We start from the raw sequence: 25879 nt of genomic DNA, 5'->3' as shown, positions 1-25879 counted from the left end.
ATAGGACTCCCTGAATAGATAAAAACAGATAACGCCTCAGCTTACACTTCTGCTGCTTTTAGGAGATTTTGTCAACAATTTTCTATAGTGCATTCAACAGGAATACCTTATAATCCCCAAGGCCAAGCCATAGCGGAAAGGGCGCACAAGACTTTAAAAAATTAGATAGCTAAATTAAGGCAGGGAGAATTTAAGTATCCTCTACACATCATGTTCTGCACCATGCTTTGTTTGTAATTAATCATTTAAACGTAGATACACAGGGGCAGACTGCAATGATGAGACACTGGATTCCTGAAGGGGCTACGACTCGGCCCCTGGTCAAGTGGAAGAACCCCCTTACTGGAGAGTGGAAAGGGCCAGATGTGCTGTTAACTTGTGGGAGAGGGTATGCTTGTGTGTTTCCACAGGATTCCACTTCTCCTGTCTGGATTCCTGACAGACTGATTTGACATGTCCAGTCCCATGAGATCTCCAAGATCACGAAGACCCCTGAAGTCACTGAGATCCCTGGAGTCCTGGAGTCTGGGACGGAGGGAAGATGGGGAGATCAGAAGCTCATCGAGTCTGGACCTGAGGGAGCCAAGGAGAAGCCGAAGGGCGAGTGACCCTTCACTTGAGGCTTCACCACTAGTGCATCACTTCAGGCACCTGGCGCTTCAGGAGAGACATGCTGATTGAGTCCAACTGTATTCTGCTCCACCTCGTCGCCATCATCGTACTCAAGCAACTACCTCCAGCATGGTGTCCACTTGGGGCCAGCTGAAATGTCTTGCTCAGCAGGCTGAAGAACTAATTGAAAGGGGGAGACATGAGGCCACTCCTATGGTAATGTTTGTGGCTATGCTTTCTGTGCTGGCTTGTCAGCCGTGGCCCTTCAGCACAGAAAAAGTTCATTGGGCCTATTTGCCTAATCCACCTTCTTTTCAGCCTGTTGATTGGATGAATGAGCCCATTTGTGTTTTTGTTAATGATACTCATCTTTTGGGCGGGGCTTCCATGTATCCTAATAATGCTAAAGCAGTGGTCAGCACTCCCTTCAATTTTTCAGGCGTGTCCATTTATCTACTTATTTCTTTTGCCATACCTTCCTCCTTACAAGGATCAGCTCTGGTTTTGATGTGTTAGCACTTCCCTGAAAGGCATGCTTACTGATTCTCCAAAAAGCAATGGCAAGAGAGACTTTTGGTCCTTACAGCTGCTGATGCCAGGAGCACAAGAAAGACTATATGATGCCATAAAACAGGCAGCCCCTCATTTAAAGGACTTTCTGAGTTGTGCACTCCCCTCTCTGGATTCTGATGAACAAGGACTACAGGCCTGGAAAAGCATAAGCAGAATTTCTGGGTTTCCTTGTTGGAAAGAATAAAGTTATCTATTTCCATTGTTGCCACCAGATGTTTTCTGATGGAATGGGGGTGCCCCTATCTTTCAGATCAATGATTGAACTTGATTTTTCAAGAACCTTATAGATCCATATGGAATGATTCATTCATCCCTTATCCTTTAACACTTACTAGGTGGCATGTTCGGAGAAGGCAATGGCACCCCACTCCAGTACTCTTGCCTGGAAAATCTCATGGATGGAGGAGCCTGGTAGGCTGCAGTCCATGGGGTCGCTAAGAGTCAGACATGACTGAGCGACTTCACTTTTGCTTTTCACTTTCATGCATTGGAGAAGGAAATGGCAACCCACTCCAGTGTTCTTGCCTGGAGAATCCAAGGGCAGAGGAGCCTGGTGGGCTGCCATCTAAGGGGTTGCATAGAGTCGGACATGACTGAAGTGACTTAGCAGCAAGTGGCATGTTAATGGATGGGTTCCTCCTTTAGTGAGTTTTGATGGAATAGGTCCCATGCAGCCTGAATTATGGAGAGTATTGGCTTCTATGGCACTTGTGACTTTACATAGACCTTTAAATGAACAAAGATATATTGTATGGGCCTACATACATTCTCCCTATACCTTTTTGTTGGCCCGAAATCGGAATGATTTGGGAGTTTTTGAAGGAGAAACTGTATATAATGTCAAATGTGTGAATTGCTTTATATCAAATTGTGTTGATGGGAATGATTATAGTAATTATAAGGCTGTGGTGACTGTAAAGCAACCACTATATTTGATGGTTCCTGTAAAATTAGAGAGACAATGGTTTGATGATTATGCATTGAAAGTTTTGTATGAATTTAATGGCTTAATTTCTCAACCTAAGAGATTCATTGCAGCTCTGATTGTGGGAACAACTGCCTTGATTGCCATACTTGCTTCAGTTACAGTTTCTGCTGCTGCCCTTTCCAAAGAAGTGCATACTGCCTCATTTGTTGAGCAGCTGTCCAAAAATGTCTCTGTAGCTCTTACTACACAGGAAATTATAGATAGGAAAATAGAAAATAAGGTCAATGCTTTAGAAGAAGTAGTCCTTCTTATAGGACAAGAAATTACAAATTAAAAAATTAAGTTGTCTGTAAGGTGCCATGCTGAATTTAAATGGATGTGCGTTACCCCTCTACAAGTGAATGATTCCATACATTTTTGGGAACACATTAGGAATCATATTTTAGGCATCTGGAATCATTCAGATTTTAGTATTGACATTTCTAAGTTACATCAGGATATTCAGAGTATGAAGCAGGTGGCGTTTGACTAGTCCTCTCAATGGCTTTCTAATCCCCTTCTTAAAAATCTGGAGAGGTATCTTTCCCATGGATCCCTTTTTACAATAATTATTAATGCAGCCCTGTGCTTATGCCTGTTGGTTCTGATTTGTGTATTAGCCTTGTGGCTTTTCAGAATACTCAACCGAAGTGTTTCTGCTTTATCTACTGAGTTTCATACTTATGCTCCAAAAAATAAGAAAGGGGGAGATGTCGGGAGCTGCGTTAGGCATTACTGACAAAATGGAGGCACGGCCCCAACCCCCCTCCTCATCTCGCAGGCACGATCCCAGGATGAAGGGGTTAGCTCTTGTGATTCTGACTTGTTTCTTCCTTTCTTTGGTTGAGTTGGCTGGAAAGAATGTTAAGGTGCTTATTGTTTTTGAGAGGAGTATGAGAAAGCACACAGCCTTCTGCAGTTGTGCCCAGAAAATAATCCATAAAGTTAACCACTGACATTTGTTCAAGGATCTTTACAAAGAATGTTCCAGGATGAGCATGTAGGCCGCAGCTTGAGGCCATGGGGAAGGATTGTTATCTGAGACCTGTTTGTGAGGGGAATGTTTATGGCAAAAGAAGTTTGCTGAGCTTAGGGTTTGGGAATAATTAAGAATAGCTAAAAGCCTTTTTAGGAGACAGTGAGCTTAAGATGCTAGGGGGAAACAGGATTTAGAAAGATAAGAAATAAACTGAGGAATGTATCATGAGTTACAATGTAATCACAAGTTAAGTATAGGACACATAAGAGGAAGTAGATAATAGATAGTAAAGCAGATTCTGAGAGAATCACTGAAGCAGGAACTCTGTAGGGCAACAATGATTTCTGGAGACAATAAATCTGGGTGCTGGAAACTAAAAATGTCAAACCTCTGACCTAATGCTTTTGTCAAAGTATAAAAGAAAACCTGAAGCTTGAAATAAACATGTAGTCCTGTACCTCGAGTCAGAGGCTACATCATCCCCGCCAACACCACCCACCCCTTCAGGCTGATTCCCTGGCTGCTGGAGCCGTATAGATGTTGTCTGTGTTAAAACATGTAGAGATATTTCCTGCCTGGCTCATAAAAACTCTTTTCTTGAAGGTTCACTTGGAAACTTTTCATATGGAAAAGAATTAGAAAATCCTTTTAAAGACCCAGCTATCCCAAAACTGTGCATATACCCTAAGAAAACCACAATTCTGAAAGACACATGTACCCCAGTGTTCACTGCAGCACTATTTACAATAGCCAGGACATGGAAGCAACCTATATGTCCCTCAACAGGTGAATGGATTAAGAAGTTGTGGTACTTATATGAAATGGAATATTGTGGTGGTGTGGTTTAGTCGCTAAATCGTGTCCGACTCTTGTGGACCTGGGAACTGTAGCCTGCCAGGCTCCTCTGTCTATGGGATTCTCCAGGCAAGAATATTGGAGTGGGTTGCCATTTCCTTCTCAGCCATAGAAAGAAATGAACTTAAGTCAGTTGTAATCAAGTGGATGACTCTAGCGTGTATTATACAAAATGAAGTAAGTCCAAAAAAAGAAAAACAAATATCATATAACATGTATATGGAATCTTAAAAAATGGTACTGATGAACCTATTTGTAAGGTAGCAACAGAGACACAGGCATAGAGAACAGATTTGTGGACACAGTGGCATAGGAAACTCAACCTGGTGCTCTGTGACAACCTAGAGGGGTGGGATGGGGTGAGAGGTGGGAGGGAGGTTCAAGAGGGAGCAGATATATGTGTACCTATGGCTGTAGGTACATTCCAGTAGTCATTAACTTAAAGTCTAGAGCAGTCTCATAAGTGCCATGGAAAAATTTAAATCTGCCATGTTTTTTTCCTCAATCGAAAATGATTTATAAATTAAGATGATGTGAAATTGAAAGGGAGTGAGTAGCAAAGAGGTGTGTCATTTTTCACTATTCTAAACAGAGATATATCAACGAAGGTAACTATAGACACCAGTAGACAAAAGACAATGCTTTAGGAAAGTAAAACATAAACAGTGGAAATACTTCCACTTTTTTTGTTTGCTTCTGTGCAGGAGTTTAAAAGTTATGGAAAGGAGATTTTCTGGGACCAAGAAGCTATAGTTTACTCTTACAGGTTTAAACCTGATTTCACTGGAGTTATTATTAAATCATTGTTTGATCAGCTCTGACAAACCTGACTGTCCCATAAATGAAATGATTTAAAAATGGCTAAAGTTGAAATTATGATTAAATAAAACTACATATTTATTCTTTATTTTGAGTCCAAAATTATCTTGTTAGTGTAAAGAAGGAAATGTAGTCTATTCAAAAGGTCATTGGATTTTGCACCAAGCATTTTGACTTAAAATCTAATTCTGTCAGTTGTTGGTGGCATGATTTTGGTTAAATTTTGTGTACCCCGTGTCTCAAATTACTCCTTTTTAAACTTAATATATACATCTTATAGGATTGTCATGAATAATAAAATGATAACATACCTAAAATATCTAGTAGATTAGTTGGAACTCAAGAGTATAGGGCCTCTCTGGCAGCTCAGCAGGAAAGAATCCACTTGCAATGCAGGAGATAGATGGACTGTGATGCAGGTCAGCGTGGGTTCAGACCTTGGGTCATGAAAGTCCCCTGAGAAGGAAATGGCAACTCACTCCAATATTCTTGCCTGGGAAATTCCATGGGCAGAGGAGCCTGGGTTGGTTATAGAACATGTGGTCCCAAGAGATGGGTACAACTTAGTGACCAGAACCACCACAAAGGGTATAAATTGAAACAATATAGAACAATGTGATTCTTGATACTCCAGTTGGTAAAGAATCCTCTTGTAAGGCAGGAGACCCCAGTTCAATCCCTGGGTCTGGAAGATCCCCATTAGAAGGAATAGGCTACCCACTCCAGTATTCTTGGGCTTCCCTGGTGGCTCAGCAGGTAAAGAAACTGCCTGCAATGCGGTAGACCTGGGTTTGATCCCTGGGTTTGGAGGATCTCATGGAGAAGGGAAAGGCAACCCACTCTAACATTCTCGCCTGGAGAATTCCGAGGACTGTATAGTCTATGGGGTCGCAAAGAGTCAGGCATGACTGAATGATTTTTACTTTCGACTTTCAGAACAATGTAAAAGTAAGAAGTATCCCACCATTCTAACTGTTGCTGCTGCTGCTAAGCCGCTTCAGTCATGTCCGACTCTGTGCGACCCCATAGACGGCAGCCCACCAGGCTTCCCCGTCCCTGGGATTCTCCAGGCAAGAATACTGGAGTAGGTTGCCATTGCCTTCTCCAATGCATGAAAGTGAAAAGTGAAAGTGAAGTCGCTCAGTCGTGTCCGACTCTAGCGACCCCATGGACTGCAGCCTACCAGACTCCTCCGTCCATGGGATTTTCTAGGCAAAAGTACTGGAGTGTGGTGCCATTGCCTTCTCCTCTAACTGTTGAGTTATTAAATATTTTTACCGTGGAATTTACGTGAGATGGACGTGAGTCTGAGTGAACTCAGGGAGTTGGTGATGGACAGGGAGGCCTGCTGCTGCTAAGTCACTTCAGTCGTGTCCGACTCTGTGACCCCATAGACGTCAGCCCACCAGGCTCTCCTTTCCCTGGGATTCTCCAGGCAAGAACACTGGAGTGGGTTGCCATTTTCTTCTCCAATGCATGAAAATGAAAAAGGGAAAGTGAAGTCCCTCAGTCGTGTCCGACTCCCAGCGACCCCATGGACTGCAGCCCACCAGGTTCCTCCATCCATGGGATTTTCCAGGCAAGAGTACTGGAGTGGGGTGCCATTGCCTTCTCCAACAGGGAGGCCTGGCGTGCTGCAATTCATGGGGTAGCAAAGAGTCGGACACGACTGAGCGACTGAACTGAACTAAACTGAAATGTGAAAGGTGAAATTTGATTGAAATACATAATTTTTTTTTTTTTAAAGATCATACTTTGTTTTCAGTTTTTTTTTTTTTTTTTTTTTAAGATTTCTTGGGAATTTCTTGCACAAACATAGAAAATATATCACTGAATTTTATGATTTGATTCCCAAATATGCCCCCCAAAATACATATTCCAAATTACCTAAATGGATGACAATTTGTTTCAAAATATATGTACCTTGGTGTTTTTTCCTATGAGAAAACAATTTTCCATAATAGTAAACTCTTCAATTAAGTATATCATCTTTAAAGACTACACTATCAACTATAAAATTATTCTAGGAAAAAAATCTTTCATACAGTGCTAAGTGTTTGACAGTATGTTTTAAGAGATTGAAAAAAATAATAATTCTTCTGCTTATCTAGGAAACACGCTAAATCTAATATGGGAATAATAGAGGAAATCAGTTATAATACATCCATCTTTAAAGAGGAGGTTCTTAAAATCAGACATTGAAGCTACGCTGAATGTGAAAATTAATGAAATTTTAATCTGCTATAAAACCCCATAATGTAGCAAAAAACCCCACCCCTATTCTCCTCAGCAATTTTACCTGGATTCAGTTTCTTATTGTTTCTGCATACATTAGATGCTCCAACAGTATATCCATTTATATTTCTTCAACACCCACATTTTTCCTTGCTCCAGATTCTTCCTCCAAGCTTTCCTGAGGTTTGTATTTCCCTCCTATCATCCATCCCCATTTCCTTTTTCCAATAGCTCCATTTATTCTCTCTTGATCTCAGTAACTCTTATTCTTTCTCAAAGGCTGTGCCACAATTTTTACCCCAGAAAAATCTGCCTTACCTTCCCAAGTTACAATGACGTAATTTGTCAGACAAATTATTTTTGGAACAGTCTTAGACTCTATTGAGAGTGGAAAGGAATACAATTAATAACTACACTGGGAAAAGGAAAGTGCCATCAGACACAGATGCATGGTTATTCTATCTAAAATAGATTAGATTATTTTTAGGAATAAAATTCTTCCCTGTTGTAAGGTGGAAGAAAATCTCCACCTTATAACACCTTATAACTCCACCAGTGAGTTATTCTAGCCTCTTTCTTCTCTGTATGCATTCTACTCAAGGAAGGTAAGAATTATTACTTGGTAAAAGTTTGAAAGAATGATGTTGGCTTAAAAGTCCCCCTTTTCCTTCCTTTCTCTGGAATTCAGCCTGCCAGGTGCAAGTTTGTAATTATCACTGCTCTGGGACATTCATGGGCAGAGTATCAAGGTCTCTTTCCTAGAGGTGACCACAGCTTTTATGACTGGGTAATTCTATCTAAATGTAGGATTCCCTTAGCAAACTCACGACAACCACACATCTTTTATCGTTACTAAAGGGATATATTTTAACTTTTATTTATTTTCTTCTTTGTTGTATTTCTCAATTAGTTCAAGAGGCAAGTAGAAAAGAGCAGTGCTAAATAGACTCCAATAATTAACTATTCTTTGTGTTCTTTTATTACTCAAAGTAGCTCTGTAATCACTTCTATTATCATTACATCTTATATATTTGACAATTATCTGATTATGTACTTGTGCCTTGAAATAGGAAAAATATTTAATTTTTAAATTAATAGTGACTAGCAATCTTACACACCCACCTAGAGTTTATATGTTGCAAGTCTGTGTCAGTATACAACTAAAAATCCATTTTCATATATAGAAAATATCTGGCATAAGGTAGTCTAGATGTAAGGCAATTTACACATCATCTCTCATTTAATTCATGTAATAATGTATAAAATTACTATTATTGTTTTCATTCTATGAAAGAAGAAAGTAAATTTAGAGAGGCAAGTAACTACCCTAGTATTTATTACATAGCTGATAATCAGAGGGACATGGATTCAGCTCAGGACTATCCACCTCAATAAGTCTGAAGATTTTTTTCCTGTGTCATCTTGTGCCTTATCAATCATAGGCAAAGATTTTCCCATTGGATTTTTGCATATGAATAAAAGATTCCCCATTAATTTTGAAGGAAGGTTTTTTTTTTAAATCACATTGATGAAAGTGATAAGTTCTACAGAAGGCTAGAGTGTCTCATTGGTTCCAGAAGAGCATTATGGGATGAAGAATTTGAGAGCCAGAGATAGCATTGGAAAATTTCTGATGATTTAATGAACAGAAAGTGTCATTTCCAGCTTTTCTGATTTGATAAAGTGCTAGAAGAAGAGATGATGCCAGATTATCTCAAGGGGATATAATGAGCCAACTTGATTAACCTTGAGGAGTCCATGGATTGCCTCTGACGGACATGTGCACGCTAAGTCGCTTCAAATGTCTGACTCTGTGTGATCCTATGGACTGTAGCCCTTCAGGCTCCACTGTCCATGGGATTCTCCAGGTAAGAATACTGCAGTAGGTTGCCATTTCCTCCTCCAGGGGATCATCCCAGCCCAGGTATTGAACCCGCATCTCCTGAGTCTCCTACATTGGCAGGTGGGATCTTCACCGCTAGTGCCGCCTGGGAAGCCCTTATTTTTTAATCTGATAGGAAATAGTAAAAAGCTTCTATGCCTGGATACAATACCATATAATTATATCTTTACCACACAAAGTTTCTTTCTCACATCATCATTGTGCAATGCTCCCATTTAGTAAGTACCTAAGTCTTACTTTGTATAATTCAATGTACTTCAACATAATACTTATGGATTTCCTCATCTATTCTTATTACTCTATTGGACATTAGAGAATAAGGAGATAAATTTATAATCTTGCCTACAAATATTTTGTGACTCAACAAGTAATGCTAATATTAGGTCAATTAGTGCTTCAAAGAAATCCAAACACTGCTTTGAATTTAGTTGAATGGGGAGCTGGGAGAGACTTCACAGAGGAAGTGGAATTTTGAGCTCAATTGAAGTGTGGTTAAAGCTATTATTATTGGCTATAAGAAAGGCAAAGTGGCATAAAAGTGTATGTCCCAACTAGGATTTGACAACGGGTCAGTTTGATTCGACCAGTATTTTTCTGCAAGTATAGGGTAGGTGAAAAGTCTGTGAAGATAATTTGGACTAAGTTATAGAACTTTCATGCGAAGCACTCAATAGACTGATCTTCTCCCAGAGTAAATGTTAATGGACTGATTCTCTGAAATTTTAGTATCTGCTGAATGAGTTATCTCGGGTTAACATATGTTAAGTGGTCTTTTCAGTGCAAAACTTCTTACCACTTTTAATGTTGTTATGTCTATTGTGGAATTAAGGGAAGCCTGGTGTTATGTGTTGTTTCCCAGTCTTATGCATTATTGTTGTGGTGAGTGATGTGAGAATAGTGTTCTTTGGAGCACACTTTGGAAAATACTTGTTTATAAAGTAAAGCCAAAAGGTTCAGATTCCCCCCCCCTTTTAAATAAAACAGCTTACTGAGATATAATTCACATACCATAAAATTCACCTATGTAAGAATACAAGTAAAAGATTTTAGTATAGTTGCAGAGCTGTAAATATAACACTTTCTAATTTTTCTAGTTACTTTTCAAATAACAAGAATTTATTATTTTGAGATGCATAATTTTTCACCTTTATTTCAAAGTATGTTTGTCTTTCAGTGCATGCATGCTAAGTTGCTTCAGTCATATTTGACTTTTTGTGACCCTAAGGGCTATATAGCCCACCAGGCTTCTCTGTCCATGGGATTCTCCAGGCAAGAAAATTGCAGTGGGTTGCTATGTCCATCTCCAGCCAGGGGATCTTCCCAACAAGCAGACGGAATCCTTTTCTTCAGAATCTCCTGTATTGGCAACCAGATTCTTTACCACTAGTGCCACCTGGGAAGCTCATGTATGTCTTTGTTGTTGTTGTTTTTCAGTTGTCAGTCATGTCAGACTTTTTGTGACCCCATCTACTGCAGCATGCAAGGCCTCCCTGTACTTTGCCATCTCCAGGAGTTTGCTCAAATTCATGTCCATTGAATCAGTGTTGCCATCTAACCATCTCATCCTCTGTCATCCACTTTTCCTCCTGCCTTCAATCTTTGCCAGAATCAGGGTCTTTTCCAATCAGTCAGGTCCTATCAACAGGTGGCCAAAGTGTTGGAGTTTCAGCTTCATCATCAGTCCTTTCAAAGAATATTCAGGGTTGATTTCCTTTAGGATTGAGTAGTTTGATCTTATAACCCAAGGGACTCTCAAGAGTCTTCTGGAACACCACACTTTGAAAGCATCAATTCTTTAGCACTCAGCCTTGTTTATGGTCCAGCTCTCACATCAGTACATGACTATTGGAAAAATATAGCTTTGACTATACTGACATTTGTCACCAAACTAATGTCTCTGCTTTTTAATACTCTGTCTAGGTTTGTCATAGCTCTTCTTCCAAGGAAAAAGCATCTTTTAATTTCATGGTGGTATTCACCATCTACTGTGATTTTGGAGTCCAAGAAAATAAAGTCTGTCACTGTTTCCATTGTTTCCCCATCTATTTGCTATGAAGTGATGGGACTGGATACCATGATCTTAGTTTTTTGAATGTTGAGCTTTAAGCCAGATTTTACAGTCTCCTCTTTCACCTTCATCAAGAGACTCTTTAGTTCCCCTTTGGTTTCTGCCATAAAGGTGGTGTCATCTGCATATCTGAGGTTATTGCTATTTCTCCCACCAATCTTGATTCCAGCTTTCGCTTCATCCAGCCTGGCATTTTGCATGGTGTTTGCTGCATGTAAGTTAAATAAGCAAGGTGACAATATACAGCCTTGATGTGCTCCTTTCCTAGTTTTTTAAACAATTAATTTGTTTTAATTTGAGAATAATTACTTTACACTACTGTGAGAGGGGTTTTGCCATATGTCAACATGAATAGGACACAGGTATAAATGTTTCCCCTCTAATAAGACAGTTGTGGTTTTACTTTTCATTGTGATAATCTTCATGACATCTTCCTTATACCTATGTGTGTGTGGGCACACATGCATTTGCGTATGCAGGCACACACAAACACGTACTCTGAGGGAGCAACAGGCATCTTTCTAGCAAGGTCCCTTTGGGTTGGATCCTTACAGCCTCTGGTCCTATGATGGTGATTTACCTCCTTTTATTTTATTTGCTATCCAGCTTTTAGAGCTCTGCTCACCACCTTATTGTGACTTTAGGGCACTTGTCCATGGCTTAGCTCTAATTCCCTAAGCTTTGCAAAAGGCTTTCATTATTTTTATCTTGATCCTAATAATTCTACTCTCAGTTTGCAGGCTGTGTTACCTCTCATGAATCCCTAGTTTTAAGCCAAACTTGCCCCTGCCTTTGGGCTGATAGTGCTCTCCTTGATACACAAGCCTCCCTGAAATGGGGCTATGATGGAACCTAGCCCAGAAGGTCAGACCTTTGCTGAGGCAGATTCCAGGGTGAAAATTGAAAATTCTGTGAGAAAGGGCTCTTAGGGGTCATTATGGAATTGGGAAAGATCACAGGATATGACCTTCTATAATACCTCCCCAGGAAAAGAAGGTTCAGATTATTTGCATTTCATTTGTCTAGTATAGCAATTGCAGTTGATTTTCTAGGAAAGTTATAGTAAAATTTTGTGGGAATGCCAACTTTAGTCATACTCTTTTCATGAAAAATGAGAGGAAAACAACTCAAAAGCAAATGACACCAATAATCATAACAATAATAAAGAAAGAAGAAGGAGGAGGAGTAGAATTTATTAAATCATATTCCTGGGAAGACTAAGTATTACCTATTCAGGTGTTTAAATGGCATTATTGGATCTTTTGTTCTCCTCTCCCACCCCTTGTTTCTTTCTCTTTTCTTTCTTCCTTCCTCCCTTCTCTCTCCCATTCTCCCTCTATCCTTTCCCTTTCTCCCGTCTTCCCCCTCTCCTTTCCTCCTTTGTTTCTGTCTCTTTCCCCTTCTCCTTATTCTTCCATCTATCTTCAATACATATTTCGTTCCTCAGAATGGTCTTCCTTCTCTCTCAGACTCTCCCTAAATGGTAGTCAAGCAGGATGGCACATTCTCAGACTCACATTCTCTTAGATAAGCAACTCCTACATTAACAGTCTTCCTTAGAAGCACAGCATCCTGTGGTGGTGTTAGGATGACATCTGTATTACCCAAGCCATGTACAATAGGTTTCTACTAAAGAGAGTTCAGTTACCAGAAAAAGTAGGCAAGTAATGATAGAAAAAGTAAGCATACAATTATTCTCTTTCCTTACTCCCTGCAATAACCACTCTTTTTCCTCATACAAATTATTTCAAATGGGCTTTTTACTCATAGCATATTGCAACTGTTTCACACAAAACCAAATGTACTCTAACAATCTTTGCCACAATCCCAACACATGTCTAGATGTTGCCCTCAGCTCCATTTCCAGGATCAATGGGAGGTAAGCATTTCAATCAGTCTTGTCTAAATGTGGTTTCACACAGTCTATAGTTTATTCCTAAATGATTAATTTAAACTGATTCAAAGATCTTCCATGTAATCTGGGATGATAAACATGCTAACCACAGTAATAACATTTATTTAGAAGTTTAAACAAACGAAACAAGAGGCAACTTCTGCTTCAGTTATCTACTACTGCTTACAAAAGCACCCTAACACTTAGTGGATTAAAGCAATCACTTTATTATATTTCATGCTTCTGTTGATCTCGCATGTTTTCTCTCTGTTGGTTGCAGTCTGATGGCAACTAATGAGGGTATCATCTGGAGGTTACACTGTATTTTAGAATACTTGCTCTCTCTCCCTTTCTGTATCAGGGCACCTATTCATCTAGTCTCTTGCTTATTCTTTTCACTGTCTTTTTATGTGGCCTCTCCAATGGGGTAGGTAAGATTTTTACATGGAGTCTCAGGGCTTTCTAGGAGGTTCTTCCAAGCCCTCTTAAAGTTTAGGCTCAGAACTGTTACAGTATCACTTCCATGGCATTCTCTGAGTTAAAGCTAGTCACTGGGGCATCTCAGATTAAATATGGACAGGACCACAAAAGGGCATGAATGTGGTTCACTGGGGAACATCATTGAAGATGGATTATAAGATAGCACTGATCTATATAATATTTCAAATTTTGTTGGGCTAAAATAACAAGGAGTAGTTTCCCAATGAGTGAAAATTGTTCCTGGTCTTCCAAGCTGTTCCAAGTTCTATATCCTGGGAGAATGTCCATATTGTTTGTCCCCTCTGAACTGGCCTCAGTGGGGCAAAAGACATATTTATTTTTTGGGGAATTCCAATACATTAAATGTCTACTTTATATTGGTGCAATTATGAATATCTAGGTCTTCACTGAACAGTTAAAAACCCTATGTTTTTTCCTGGCATTTATTGTAGTTACTAACTAGCTAATTCAATTTCTGGTTGTAACCTGGGATAGAAACATAGCCAGATACATAGTGGAGGAAGGGTTATTGAAACTGCATTTGCTCTTACAGCATTTATGTTTCAATTGCAGGCCTCAGGGCTCTACCCAGTTTCTCAGTTTAAGATGTTGAAGCATAACAAATCAATCCCCCTCAAGCTACATCTGAGATGGTGGAGCAAATTACTTCTGATCAGTAAAATATTTGAGAGATGCCTGACAGGTCAGACTCATTATTTTCAGGTCTTATTTAATCCAATTTTTATCCTTTTCTTGTTTGCTGGTTTTTGCCTTTACTAACTTTAGCATGAGAAAAATAATTTTGACTTTTTAGTTCTGCAAAATTTATGATTATCAGATGATCAGTAGTCTTGGATTCTTGACTACAGGCAAAAAGTATTTTCTTAAGAATTTTTTTTTCTTTCTCTACATTGTCAAGCAGGCAGCCTGACTCTTTTTTTAAAGAATTTACTGAATTCTGCAAATGGCTAACTATGTTGAAATCACACAGAGTTTTACCAACCCTCTTATTATTAAAGCTCTTTATTTCCTAGATATGTGCTTGAGGTGGCTTATTAGCCAGACGTTTTCCAATCTCATTACAAAAATTATCAATTACTCAACTTGTATGGTGTGGAGGGATTCGTGCCAACTTGTGAAACATCTTGTTATGATCTTACTCGTTTGCCATCTAGTAAGCAGGATTATACATTAATTATTCAGGACAGATGGACAATCAAGAACAGAGTCTCCTATCTTCATAGTAAACTTCCCCTCCCATGGAAACCTAAATCCATCCTGCTGTATTTACAGTCCACACCCTCCTACCATGACCTCAAGAAAGGTGACAACCTCTCTTTAGTCCACTGTTATCCCTCCCTGCCCTAAAAACACCTGAATGTCATTTTAAGTCAGTTTTTTTACATTCTTACCTTCTACTTTTCCAGAGAAAATGATCAATTCCTATATGTAAGAAAGCTAGATATGTAGGATATCCTGTGGAGACCTAAAGCTAATTTACTTTAGGTGTCAAATTTTTCTATTTCTTCTTAAGAAGAATATTTCAGATTGGTAAATCTTGACAAGGAGCAACAATAGCTATCTTGGCTACCTCATGCAGAGAGAACAATCCTTTATCTTTGGACATAGAACACGAGCACTATCAAAACAGCAGTAGGCACACACCAAGAATCAACACTTCTCTGCAGAACATTATCTTCAAAGTCAGGGCATCAATAAGAAACAAATGAAATTCAAGAAGCAAACATGTTTTGGCTTTTGATTTTTAGTGGAGGGGGGAAGAGAGGGCAGATATTGGAAAAAAGTACATATCTCTCTAAAAGGTAGGAGAAAGTAAATTTTTCTTTAACACTCTAGTCACTTTATATTATTTTTCTTTTTCAATGGGTTATCTAGATTAAAAAAATTCTGCTGTCTCTCCATAGACCTCAACTATTGGAAGTCTGTTCACCATTAATAATATTAGTGAAAGTATTAGTCACTCTGTTCTGTCTGACTCTTTGTGACACCATGGACTTCAGTCCTCCAGGTTTCTCTCTCCATGGAATTCTCCAGGCAAGAATATTGGAGTGGGTAACCATTTCCTTCTCCAGGGGATCTTCCTGACCCAGGGATTGAACCTGTGTCTCCCACATTGCATGCAGATTCTTTACTATCTAATACCAGGGAAATACATAATAATCTCAAGCACATACTCATTGGAATTCCTGTTCAGAGAGAAAAGCAAAGTAATGCTCAAAATTCTCTTAACCAGGCTTCTACAGTACATGAACATGAAATTAAAGATGTACAAGCTGGAATTAGAAAAGGCAGAAGAACCAGAGATCAAATTGCCAACATCTTTTGGATCATCAAAAAAGCAAGAGAGTTCCAGAAAAACATCTATTTCTGCTTTATTGATTACACCAATAATCACACAGCCTTTGACTGTGGATCACAACAAACTGTGGAAAATTCTTCAAGAGATGGGACTACTAGACCACCTTACCTGCCTCCTGAGAAATCTATATGTAGGTCAAGAAGCAACAGTTAGAACTGGACATGGAAAAACAGACTGGTTGCAAATCGGGAAAGGAGTACATCAGGCTGAATATTGTCACTCTGCTTATTTAACTTATATGCAGAATACATCATGCAAAATGCTGGGCTGGATGAAGCACAAGCTAGAATCAATATTCCTGGGAGAAATATCAATAACTTCAGATATACAGATGACACCACCCTTATGGCAGAAAGTGAAGAACTAAAGAGCCTCTTGATGAAAGGAAAGAGGAGAGTGAAAAATCTGGCTTAAAACTCAACATTCAAAAGATGAAGATCATGGCATCTGGTCCCATCACTTCATGGGAAATAGATGGGGAAATAGTGGGAACACTGAGAGAGTTTATTTTGGGAGTCTCCAAAATCACTGCAGATGGTGACTGCAGCCATGAAATTAAAAGACCCTTGCTCCTTGGAAGAAAAGTTATGACCAACCTAGACAGCATATTGAAAAGCAGAGACATTGCTTTGCCAACAAGGGTCCGTCTAGTCAAAGCTATGGTTTTTCCAGTAGTCATGTATGAATGTGAGAGTTGGACTATAAAGAAAGCTGAGTGCTGAAGAATTGATGCTTTCGAACTGTGGTGTTGGAGAAGACTCTTGAGAGTCCCTTGGACTGCAAGGAGATCCAACAAGTCCATTCTAAAGGAAATAAGTCCTGAATATTCATTGGAAGAACTGATGCTGAAGGTGAAACTCCAATAATTTGGCCAACTGATGGGAAGAACTGACTCATTGGAAAAGACCCTGATGCTAGCAAAAATTGAAGTCAGGAGGAGAAGGGGAGGACAGAGGATGAGATGGTTGGATGGCATCACCAACTCGATGGATATGAGTTTGATCAAGCTCTAGGAGCTGGTGATGGGCAAAGAAACTTGGCATGCTGCAGTCCATGGGGTTGCAAAGAGTTGGACACAACTGAAAGACTGAACTGAACTGTTCAGAGAGAATGTTGGGGGAAAAAACAGGTACATCCTTTCATTCACCATTGTTTAAAGGAATCATTCTTCTTGGATCGGGAGCCATGTCTTATTTGAGTTTTGAACCCCTTAGCTTAGTGTAGTGCTAGCAGGCAAAATACATAATCTTTGGTCAAATTCTGCTTTTTTAATATAAAAGGTATATAATATGAATAAAAATTTAAAGAAAATATAAACATTTACCTTAATATTTTCTAGATATTAAACATATGAATATAATGAGAGGTGTTTGATACTACAAAACAGTTAATTAGCCCCATTAAAGTTCAAGATGTGGAAAACACTTCGGTCTCACAGTCCACAGTGCTGTAAAGTAGTCATTGAGAGGAAGCCACAAAAATCTGCAAACAGGAAATCTAGACTACAGCCATAGATTTTTGTTACTTTCTGAATATGTTCATCAGATTGCAATCTTCATAATCTAATTTATTGTTGTTTATGTTGGAAAAAAATCTCAAAACAAGAAATGAAAAATGATTAAGATTTATAACAAAGTATTATGTCTAAAAGTCTGATTTTAGATCTGTTCCATAGAAAAAAGTATCATTGGTGATCTTACTAGTACATTTCTATAAGCATTATCAAAATAATACTTGCAGATTAAAAGTTAGAGGCTAGAAAAAATCTATTAATGTGGCTTATTAATATTGTGATATAAATTGTCTTACTCTTACAAATTAAAAAAAATCCACCATCTGATTTATTTCCTTCACTCACAGCTCTGTGCTGTTTAATGCTAAATCTCTCCCTGAGGTTACACATGAGTGCTTTTGGCAATGTGTCTAAGCCTGTGGGATGAGCAGAATGGGTCCATGCTAACTGTGTGTTCCATGGGATTTCACATAATCTTGCAAAAACCTTGCAAATCAATAAACAAACTTGTAAAATACTAAATGTTTAAACTCTATGTGATTAAATTGGGTGAATCAAAATACCAGATGCTTTTTTGGTCTTCTGCAGTGCTGAGAGTTTATTATTGCTACTGACACACACAACAGCTGCAAAGATAATTTTTATGCTCATTATATTTACTATGTTACTGGGAAGATTAGAAGCCCCTGAAGTACATCTTAAAAGGTTTTATGACTCTATAAAGGACTCTGTCACTTTATACTCCATTAGTCGAGCTCTTTTGATTAGTAACGACATTCTTAGGAAGAAGTCCTAGAACATCAAGTTTAGGAGTCTCAGTGCAGCCCTTTACAGTCCTTGGTGTATGTCAGTTCATCTGCAGGGAGAAGGGTTTATATGAAAGGTCAACGAAAACTTATTGGATAGGAACACAGAGTAGGGTCTGTTTTAATTCCTATTTTTGACCAATATAACTCATATACCCTATGTATAAGTTCCTAAGAATTTTAAATACTAAAAAAAAAGTGGTTTAAATCAATAGTATACTGAGCCCTGTACTTAATATTAGCAAACTCATCATGTCCCAAAAATGCATGGTAGGAGATGGAGGGAGGATCCAAACACTACATATTTACTTTCTTCAAGGAGCTTAACTAGATGAAGAGTAAGAGTACTCATAAGATAGCTCAGTATGACAACTTAATATTTTTGGTTGAACACAGTATGTATTCCTTAATTGAATTCCGTAGGGAAGATAGTAGATTTCAGAAGCAGTTATTAAGGAAGGTCAGAGAAGGTCACATGAAAAAAGATCTTGATCCATAAGTTATATAGGATCTTTTCCCCTATTATTTCATATTGGTTTTCATTATATACCCACTTTACAGAATAGTTGGAATAGTATGTACTGAATATTCATTGGAAGGACTGATGCTGAAGCTGAAATCCATTACTTTGGTCACCTGATGTGAAGAACTGACTTATTGGAAAAGACCCTGATGATGGGAAAGATTGAAGGCAAGAGGAGAGGGGACAACAGATGAGATGGTAGGATGACATCACTGACTCTAAGGACATGAGCTTGAGCAAGCTTCAGGAGTTGGTTATGGACAGGGAAGCCTGGCATGCTGCAGTCCATGGGGTTGCAAAAAGTTCGATACAACTGAACTGAACTGAACTGAACTATGTACAATAGAGATCCTCACTTGGGGAAATCCATTCTTATTTGAATGCAGGTTCATCACTGTAGCAACTCCCACTGTGTCTACCATTGTACTTCACAAATATTTGATATTGTGATAGTATTGACTGTCAACATGACTAGGTTATAAATTATTTAATATAAATTATTCAGTGAAACACTGATATAAGTGGCACTATGAAGATGTTTTATAGATATGATTGATGTTCTCAAATTATTGACTTTAAATAAAGGAGGTAATCTTCATTAATGCTGGTGGGCCTCGTTTAATCAATTGAAAGGACTTAAGAGCAGAACTAAAGTTTCCTTGTGAAGGAAGACATTTTGCCAGTGGTTTGTGGCTTTAGCTTCTCCCCAAGAATTTTCAAACTGTCCTGCCCTTCCCTATGGTCTCCCTTCATATTTCAGACTAACCTAGCTAGTCTTCCCAATGACCATATAAGAGATTTATGTATTTAACATTATATATTATTTAATATTATATATTAATAATTGGGACTTCCAAAGTGGCTCAGTGGTAAAGAATCCACCTGCGATTCAGGAGACATGGGTTCGATAACTGGTTCAGGAAGATCCCCTGGAGAAAGAAATGGCAATTCATTCCAGTTTTCTTGCCTGGGAAACCCCATGGATAGAGGAGCTTAATAAGCTACAGTCCACAGAGTCACAAAAGAGTCAGACACAAGTTAGCAACTAAAACAATCAATATTTAATGTATAGTGGTTTAGTCAATCAGTCTTGTCCAACTTCGTGACCCCATGGACTGTAGTCCTCCAGGATGTTCTGTGAATGGACTTTTCCAGGCAAGAATACTGGAGTGGGTTGCCATTTCCTTCTCCAGTTTAATATATAATTTAATACTATATATTATGTGTATCTATCTTAATATTTACTACTAGTTCTGCTTCCGTAATGAAACTCTAACTCATACAGATACTTTCCTAATATGAATGGGTATGTGTATATAAAGATCAATGTGTGAGAAGATCTCCTGGAGAAGGAAATGGCTAACCACTCCAGTATTAAAGAATTCACTCATAAATGAGTGAATATGTGAATAAATAAATAAATAACTACCCCTATTAGTCTCTATCAGTAGTTATGACCGATAGCTATGATCTATATATAAGGGAAAGCTAAAAATATTTAAATTTGACTAGCAGAAAGAGGGACAAAGAACGTTAACAGTGGGAATAAGACATAAATTCAATAGGACATTACTAACGAATGATATAGGAGAGTTTTAGGTGAGTCAATAACTTTTTAAAAGAAAACATTCGATTCAACTCATTCATAAATTAGTTTCCATGTTTATAAGTTCAAACTTAAGTATTTAGTAATTTCCAATTCAGAAGTGAATAGTTATGTCTTTTTTAGCTGTGTGAGAAAGCTTAGAACACGGCCCTGGTTCTGTCGTGCAGAGAAACACTTTGTCATTAACTTAAATCATCTAGTTTTTTTTTAAATATAAATTTATTTATTTTAATTGGAGGCTAACTACTTTACAATATTGTATTGGTTTTGCATTACATTATGATTCTGTTTCCTTATTTTCCACCAGTCAAGCTAATCACAAATCTATCCAAAGACAAAAAACTTTTCTCCCTTATTTTATTTCAGTTCTATCCATACTAGATTGTATCAGAAGCCATAATATTAATTCAGATGTCATTTTTTAAATGAAAATGTCTTTTACATGTTTACATATCCAAATAGGAAAAAAAAACTGCTTTTATTTTTTAAAATTTATTTATTTAATTGGAAGCTAATTATTTTAAAATATTGTAGTGTTTTCTGCAAGGAGATCCAACCAGTCCATTCTGAAGGAGATCAGTCCTGGGTGTTCATTGGAAGGACTGATGCTAAAGCTGAAATTCCAATACTTTGGCCATCTTATGAGAAGAGTTGACTCATTGGAAAAGACCGTGATGCTGGGAGGGACTGGGGATAGCAGGAGAAGGGGACGACAGAGGATGAGATGGCTGGATGGCATCATTGACTCAAAGGACATGAGTTTGAGTAAGCTGCGGGAGTTGGTGATGGACAGGGAGGCCTGGTGTGCTGAGATTCATGGGGTCGCAGAGTCGGACACGACTGAGTGACTGAACTGAACTGAACTGAACTGAGTGTTTTTTTTTTTTTTTTCCCCATACATTGACATGAATCAGCCATGGGTGTACATGTGTTCCTCATCCTGAACCCCCCTCCCATCTCCCCACCATCCCATCCCTCAGGGTCATCCCATGCACCAGGCCTGAGAGCCTTGTCTCATGCATTGAACCTGGAATGGCGATCTGTTTCACATATGATAATATACATGTTTCAATGCTATTCTTGCAAATCATCCCACCCTTGCCTTCTCCCACAGAGTCTGAAAGACTGTTCTATACATCTGTGTCTCTTTTTCTATCTCACATATAGGATCATCCTTACCATCTTTGTAAATTCCATATATATGTGTTAGTATACTGTATTGGTGTCTTTCTTTCTGACTTACTTCACTCTGTATAATAGGCTCCAGTTTCATCCACCTCATTACAACTGATTCAAATGTATTCTTTTTAATGGCTGAGTAATATTCCATTGTGTATATGTACCACAGCTTTCTTATCCATTCATCTGCTGATGGACATCTAGGTTGCTTCCATGTCCTGGCTATTATAAACAGTGCTGCGATAAACACTGTGGGTACTCGTGTCTCTTTCAATTCTGATTTCCTTGGCGTGTATGCTCAGCAGTGGGATTGCTGGGTCATATGGCAGTTCTATTTCCAGTTTTTTAAGGAACTGTTCTCCATAGTGGCTGTACTAGTTTGCATTCCCACCAACGGTGTAAGAGGGTTCCCTTTTCTCCACACCCTCTCCAGCATTCCTTGTTTGTAGATTTTTGGATAGCAGCCATTCTGACTGGCATGAAATGGTACCTCATTATGGTTTTTATTTCGATTTCTTTGATAATGAGTGGTGTTGAGCATCTTTTTATGTGTTTGTTAGCCATCTGTATGTCTTCTTTGGAGAAATGTTTATTTAGTTCTTTGGCCCATTTTTTGATTGGGTCATTTATTTTTCTGGAATTGAGCTGCAGGAGTTGCTTGTATATTTTTGAGATTAATTCTTTGTCACTTGCTTCATTTGCTATTATTTTCTCCCATTCTGAAGGCTGTCTTTTCACTTTGCTTATAGTTTCCTTCATTGTGCAGAAGCTTTTAAGTTTAATTAGGTCCCATTTGTATGCACCCAACATAGGAGCACCACAGTATGTAAGGCAAATACTAACAAGTATGAAAGGGGAAATTAACAGTAACACGATAATAGTGATAGACTTTAATATTCCACTCACACCTATGGATAGATCAACTAAATAGAAAATTAGCAAGGAAACACAAGCTTTAAATGATACAATAGACCAGTTAGACCTAATTGATATCTATAGGACATTTCACCTCAAAACAAGGAATTTCACATTTTTCTCAAGTGCACATGGAACCTTCTCCAGGATAGATCACATTCTGGGCCATAAACCTGGCCTTGGTAAATTTAAAAAAAAATAATTAAATAATAAAATAATAAATAATTCCAAACACTTTTCTGACAACAATGCAGTAAGATTAAATTTCAACTACAGGGAAAAAAAAAAAAAAAACTATTAAAAATTCCAACATATGGAGGCTAAACAATACACTTCTGAGTGATAAACAAATACAGAAGAAATAAAAAGATATTAAAATATGAATAGAAACAAATGAACATGAAAACACAACAACCCCAAACCTATGGGGCACTGTAAAAGCAGTGCTAAAGGGAAGGTTTATAGCAATACTAGATTTCCTCAAGAAACAAGAAAAAAGTCAAATAAATAACCTAACTCTGCACCTAAAGCAACTAGAAAAGGAAGAAATGAAGAACCCTGCGGTTAGTAGAAGGAAAGAAATCATAAAAATTAGGGTAGAAATAAATACAAAAGAAAGAAAAGAGACCATAGGAAAATCAACAAAGCCAAAAGTTGATTCTTTGAGAAGATAAATAAAATAGGTAAACCATTAGCCAGACTCATCAAGAAACAAAGGGAGAAAAATAAAATCAACAAAATTAGAAATGAAAATGGAGAAATCACAACAAACATCACAGAAATACAAAGGATCATGAGACTACTATCAGCAACTATATGTCAATAAAATGGAAAGTTTGGAAGAAATGGACAAATTCTTAGAAAACCATAACTTTCCAAAACTGAACCAGGAAGAAATAGAAAATCTTAACAGACCCATTACAAGCACAGAAATTGAAACTTTATTCAGAAATTTCCAGTAAACCGAAGACCAGGACCAGAGGGCTTCACAGCTGAATTCTATCAAAAATTTAGAGAAGAGCTAACCCCTATCCTACTCAAACTCTTCCAGAAAATGACAGAGGAAGGTAAAGTTCCAAACTCATTCTATGAGGCCACCATTACCCTAATAGCAAAACCTCACAAAGATGTCACAAAAAAAGAAAATTACAGGCCAATATCACTGATGAACATAGATGCAAAAATCCTTAAAATTCTAGCAATCAGAGTCCAACAACACAATAAAAAAATCATACAGCATGACCAAGTGGGCTTTTCCCAGGGGTACAAGGATTCTTCAATATCCACAAATCAATCAATGTAATATACCACATTAACAAATTGAAAGATAAAAACCATATGATTATATCAATAGATGCAGAGAAAGCCTTTGACAAAACTCAACATCTATTTATGATAAAAGCCCTCCAGAAAGCAGGAATAGAAGGAACATACCTCAACATAATAAAAGCTATATATGAAAAATATTATCCTCAATGGTGAAAAATTGAAAGCATTTATCCTAAAGGAACAAGACAAGGGTGACCACTTTCACCACTACTATTCAACATAGTTTTGGAAGTTTTGGCCACAGCAATCAGAGCAGAAAAAGAAATAAAAGGAATCCAAATTGGAAAAGAAGAAGTAAAACTGTCACTGTTTGCAGATACATGATCCTCTACATAGAAAACCCTAAAGACTCCACCAGAAAATTACTAGAGGTAACCAATGCATATAGTAAGGTTTCAGGATATAAAATAAATACCCACAAATGCCTTGCATTCCTATACACTAACAATGAGAAAGCAGAAAGAGAAATTAAGGAAACAATTCCATTCACCATTGCAACGAAGAATAAAATACTTAGGAATAAATTTACCTAAAGAAACAAAATACCTATAAATAGAAAACTATAAAACCGTGAAGGAAGAAATCAAAGATGACACAAATAGATGGAGAAATATACCATGTTCATGGATAGGAAGAATCAATATAGTGAAAATGAGTATACTACCCAAAGCAATCTATAGAATCAATGCAATCCCTATCAAGCTACCAATGGTATTTGTCTCAGAACTAGAACAAATAATATCACAATTTGTATGGAAATACAAAAAAACTGAGAATAGCCAAAGCAATCTTGAGAAAGAAGAATGGAACTGGAGGAATCAACCTGCCTGACTTTAGGCTATACTACAGAGCAACAGTCATCAAGACAGGGTGGTCATGGCACAAAGACAGAAATATAGATCAATGGAACAAAATAGAAAGCCCAGAGATAAATCCAGGCACCTATGGACACCTTATCTTTGACAAAGGTGGCAAGAATATACAATGGAGAAAAGACAATCTCTTTAAAAAGCGGTGCTGGGAAAACTGGTCAACCACTTGTAAAAGAATGAAACTAGACCACTTTCTAACACCATACACAAAAATAAACTCAAAATGGATTAAAGATATAAACATAAGACCAGAAACTATAAAACTCCTAGAGGAAAAAATTAGGCAAAACGCTTTCCAACTTAAGTCACAGCAGGATCCTCTATGACCCACCTCCCAGAGAAATGGAAATAAATGATCTTATTTTAAATCATTCATTTATCTGTTAAGGCCTCTTCTATGCTGATGTGAATTACCTTAAATTATTGGTAGTAACTATACCTCAGATACGCAGATGACACCACCTTAGGGCAGAAAGTGAAGAGGAACTAAAAAGCCTCTTGATGAAAGTGAAAATGGAGAGGAAAAAGTTGGCTTAAAGCTCAACATTCAGAAAACTGAGATCATGGCATCTGGTCCCATCACTTCATGGGAAATATATGGGGAAACGGCAGAAACAGTGTCAGACTTTATTTTTTGGGGCTCCAAAATCACTGCAGATGGTGACTGCAGCCATGAAATTAAAAGATGCGTACTCCTTGGAAGAAAAGTTATGACCAACCTAGGTAACATATTGAAAAGCAGAGACATTACTTTGCCAACAAAGGTCCATCTAGTCAAGGCTATGTTTTTTTCCAGTGGTCATGTATGGATGTGAGATTCGGACTGTGAAGAAAGCTGAGCACCGAAGAATTGATGCTTTTGAACTGTGGTGTTGGAGAAGACTCTTGAGAGTCCCTTGGACTGCAAGGAGATCCAACCAGTCCATTCTGAAGGGGATCAGCCCTGGGATTTCTTTGGAAGTAATGATGCTAAAGCTGAAACTCCAGTACTTTGGCCACCTCATGCGAAGAGTTGACTCATTGGAAAAGACTCTGATGCTGGGAGGGATTAGGGGCAGGAGGAGAAGGAGATGACAGAGGATGAGATGTCTGGATGGCATCACCAACTTGATGGATGTGAGTCTGAGTGAGCTCCAGGAGTTGGTGATGGACAGGGAGGCCTGGTGTGCTGCAATTCATGGGGTCTCAAAGAGTCGGACATGACTGAGTGACTGAACTGAACTGATATTTGTTTTTACCCCAGATCGTTATATACTTAACTCTCCCCATTGTTATGTTTTTTTTTTTCATATTTCTGTAGTGAGTTGAGGGGAAAAATAGAAGAAATAAATAAGAATTATTTACTTCCCAAGATACAAAAGAAAACATTTT

General features: G+C 38.1%; 1 pseudogene; it reads left to right on the top strand.

The window, feature by feature from the left end:
• The first annotated feature begins 278 nt into the window (after positions 1 to 278).
• On the top strand, positions 279 to 1334 carry LOC147357329 (uncharacterized; annotated as a pseudogene).
• Positions 1335 to 25879: the final 24545 nt, after the last annotated feature.

Source organism: Bos grunniens, chromosome 15 (assembly GCF_055505025.1).
Source record: "Bos grunniens cultivar Pamir isolate PY7600 chromosome 15, Bosgru_T2T1.0, whole genome shotgun sequence".
NCBI classification, from domain to species: domain Eukaryota; kingdom Metazoa; phylum Chordata; class Mammalia; order Artiodactyla; family Bovidae; genus Bos; species Bos grunniens.
The sequence above is the reverse complement of the archived record's forward strand: the minus strand, read 5'-3'. Positions and strand labels throughout refer to the sequence as shown.